Below are 3857 nucleotides of genomic sequence, written 5' to 3'. Positions count from 1 at the left end.
GCATTCCAGACAGACTTTAAGAGATCATATTGACTTGTTGAGTCAATATTTTGTTCTGAGCCAATATGGCATTCAGAGTGTCAATCTCAAGAACTCCTTTCTTCTGACTAGTCCCATTGTTCACAGGATTTCTTTCAGAAGTATACATGAATTGGTTATTTACAACCATTTCAATCAGTTCTTGAGCTTCAGTAGGCGTCTTCTTCAGATGAAGAGATCCTCCAGCAGAGCTATCCAAAGACATCTTGGATAGTTCAGAGAGACCATCATAGAAAATACCTATGATGCTCCATTCAGAAAGCATATCAGAAGGACACTTTCTGATTAATTGTTTGTATCTTTCCCAAGCTTCATAGAGGGATTCTCCTTCCTTCTGTCTGAAGGTTTGGACTTCCACTCTAAGCTTACTCAATTTTTGAGGTGGAAAGAACTTTGCCAAGAAGGCATTGACTAGCTTTTCCCAAGAGTCCAGGCTTTCTTTAGATTGAGAGTCCAACCATGTTCTAGCTCTGTCTCTTACAGCAAAAGGGAATAGCATAAGTCTGTAGACCTCAGGGTCAACCCCATTAGTCTTGACAGTGTCACAGATTTGCAAGAACTCAGCTAAGAACTAATGAGGATCTTCCAATGGAAGTCCATGGAACTTGCAATTCTGTTGCATTAGAGAAACTAATTGAGGCTTAAGCTCAAAGTTGTTTGCTCCAATGGCAGGGATAGAGATGCTTCTCCCATAGAAATCGGGAGTAGGTGCAGTAAAGTCACCCAGCACCTTCCTTGCATTGTTGGCATTGTTGTTTTCGGCTGCCATGTGTTCTTCTTCTTTGAAGAATTCGGTCAGGTCCTCTAAAGAGAGTTGTGCTTTGGCTTCTCTTAGCTTTCTCTTCAAGGTCCTTTCAGGTTCAGGATCAGCCTCAACAAGAATGTTTTTGTCTTTGCTCCTGCTCATAAGAAAGAGAATGGAATAAGAAAATGCGGAATCCTCTATGTCACAGTATAGAGATTCCTTTAGGTGTCAGAGGAAAAGAAAAGTAGAAGGCAGAAGTAGAAAATTCGAACTTTATCAAAGAAGATGGAGTTCGAATTTTCCATTAAAGGATAGTGTTAGTTCATAAATAGAAGGATGTGAGAAGGAGGGAAGTAATTTTCGAAAATTAAGTAAAAGATTTTGAAAACATTTTTGAAAACACTACTTGATTTTCGAAAATGAAAGTGGAAAAGAAATCAAGTGATTTTTGAAAAAGATTTTAAAATTAGAAATAAAAAAGATTTGATTGAAAACTATTTTGAAAAAGATGTGGTTAAGAAAATATGATTAGTTTTAAAAAGATGTGATTGAGAAGATATGATTTGAAAAACATTTAAAAAAAGATTTGATTTTGAAAATTAAAAACTTGACTAACAAGAAAAGATATGATTCAAACATTAAACCTTTCTCAACAGAAAAGGCAACATACTTGAAATGTTGAATCAAATCATTAATTGATAGTAAGTATCTTTGAAAATAGAAAGAAATTGATTTTGAAAAAGATTTGATTGAAAAATTGATTTGAAAAAAGATTTGATTTTGAAAAACTTTGAAAACTTGAAAAAAAATTTGATTTGAAAACAAAATCTTCCCCCTTTAGCCATCCTGGCGTTAAACGCCCAGAATGGTGCACATTCTGGCATTTAACGCCCAAAACTATACCCTTTTGGGCGTTAAACGCCCAACCAGGTACCCTGGCTGGCGTTTAAACGCCAGTCTGTCCTTCTTCACTGGGCGTTTTGAACGCCCAGCTTTTCTGTGTAATTCCTCTGCTGTATGTTCTGAATCTTCAATTCTCTGTATTATTGACTTGAAAAGACACAAATTACAAATATTTTTGGATTTTTAATAATAAGGATAAATCAAAATGCCACAAGAATCAAATAACAATGCATGCAAGACACCAAACTTAGCAGTTTGTATACTACTGACACTAATGAGAATGCATATGAGACACACAAAACACTCAAGTCAATTGAATTTAAAGATAAGAACACGAAAATCATCAAGAATTACTTGAAGATCCTTAAGACACATGAATGGATGCATGCAATTGACACCAAACTTAACATGAGACACTAGACTCAAACAAGAAATTTTTGGATTTTATGATTTTTTTGATTTTTTTTGTATTTTTTCGAAAATTAAGTGGAAAAAGATATCAAAATTCTTAATGAGAATTCCAGGAATCATGCAGTGTTAGTCTAAAGCTTCAGTCTAAAGGAATTAGACATGGTCAGCCAAGCTTCAGCAGAACATTGCATTCAAGAGCTAAATTGATGAAGATCAATCAGCTTTGGTGATGATAAGAACATCACCTTGAAACACTAGAATTCATTCTTAAGAACTCTGAAGAAAAAAAAATACCTAATCTAAGCAACAAGATGAACCGTCAGTTGTCCAAACTCAACAATCCCCGGCAACGGCGCCAAAAACTTGGTGCACGAAATTGTGATCAATACTTTTCACAACTCTCATAATCCCCGGTCATGAACCCCAAAAACTTGGTGTTCAATACCATGGCATAAACACAACTTCGCACAACTAACCAGCAAGTGTACTGGGTCGTCCAAGTAATAAACCTTACGCGAGTAAGGGTCGATCCCACAGGCCGGAATAGAATCCAGCGATTCTTTTGCGTCTGTCACTAACGCCCCGCCTGCTAGGAGTTTGAAGCACGTCACAGTCATTCAATCATTGAATCCTACTCAGAATACCACAGACAAGGTTAGACCTTCCGAATTCTCTTGAACGCCGCCATCAGTTCTAGCCTATACCACGAAGACTCTGATCTCACGGAATGGTTGGCTTGGTTGTCAGGCGAGCACTCGGTTGTCAGGCGATCAACCATGCATCGTGCAATCAGGAATCCAAGAGATATTCACCCAATCGAAGGTAGAACGGAGGTGGTTGTCAGTCACACGTTCATAGGTGAGAATGATGATGAGTGTCACGGATCATCACATTCATCAAGTTGAAGAACAAGTGATATCTTAGAACAAGAACAAGCGGAATTGAATGGAAGAACAATAGTAATTGCATTAATACTCGAGGTACAGCAGAGCTCCACACCTTAATTTATGGTGTGTAGAAACTCCACCGTTGAAAATACATAAGAACAAGGTCTAGACATGGCCGTGAGGCCAGCCTCCCAATGATCTAAGAACTAGACGTCCAAAGATAATCTAGAGATCTCAAGTGATCAAAAGATTCTTAATACAATAGTAAAAGGTCCTACTTATAGAAAACTAGTAGCCTAAGGTTTACAGAAATGAGTAAATGACATAAAAATCCACTTCCGGGCCCACTTGGTGTGTGCTTGGGCTGAGCAATGAAGAATTTTCGTGCAGAGACCTCTCTTGGAGTTAAACGCCAGCTTTTATGCCAGTTTGGGCGTTTAACTCCCATTTTGGTGCCAGTTCCAGCGTTTAACGCTGGGATTTCTGAGGGTGACTTTGAACGCCGGTTTGGGCCATCAAATCTTGGGCAAAGTATGGACTATCATATATTGCTGGAAAGCCCAGGATGTCTACTTTCCAACGCCATTGAGAGCGCGTCAATTAGGCTTCTGTAGCTCCAGAAAATCCGCTTCGAGTGCAGGGAGGTCAGAATCCAACAGCATCTGCAGTCCTTTTCAGTCTCTGAATCAGATTTTTGCTCAGGTCCCTCAATTTCAGCCAGAAAATACCTGAAATCACAGAAAAACACACAAACTCATAGTAAAGTCCAGAAAAGTGAATTTTAACTAAAAACTAATGAAAATATACTAAAAACTAACTAGATCATACTAAAAACATACTAAAAACAATGCCAAAAAGCGTACAAATTATCC

The 3857-nt window shown here is 38.0% G+C and overlaps 1 non-coding gene across 1 annotated transcript; it reads left to right on the top strand.

Moving 5' to 3' along the window:
- Nucleotides 1-298: 298 nt before the first annotated feature.
- LOC112804861 (small nucleolar RNA R71) lies at nt 299-406 on the top strand. The gene has a single exon (XR_003203479.1). It is a non-coding gene; the product is annotated as a small nucleolar RNA R71 (small nucleolar RNA).
- The last annotated feature ends 3451 nt before the right edge of the window (nt 407-3857 follow it).

This window comes from Arachis hypogaea, chromosome 5 (genome assembly GCF_003086295.3).
Source record: "Arachis hypogaea cultivar Tifrunner chromosome 5, arahy.Tifrunner.gnm2.J5K5, whole genome shotgun sequence".
NCBI lineage: Eukaryota > Viridiplantae > Streptophyta > Magnoliopsida > Fabales > Fabaceae > Arachis > Arachis hypogaea.
The sequence above is the reverse complement of the archived record's forward strand: the minus strand, read 5'-3'. Positions and strand labels throughout refer to the sequence as shown.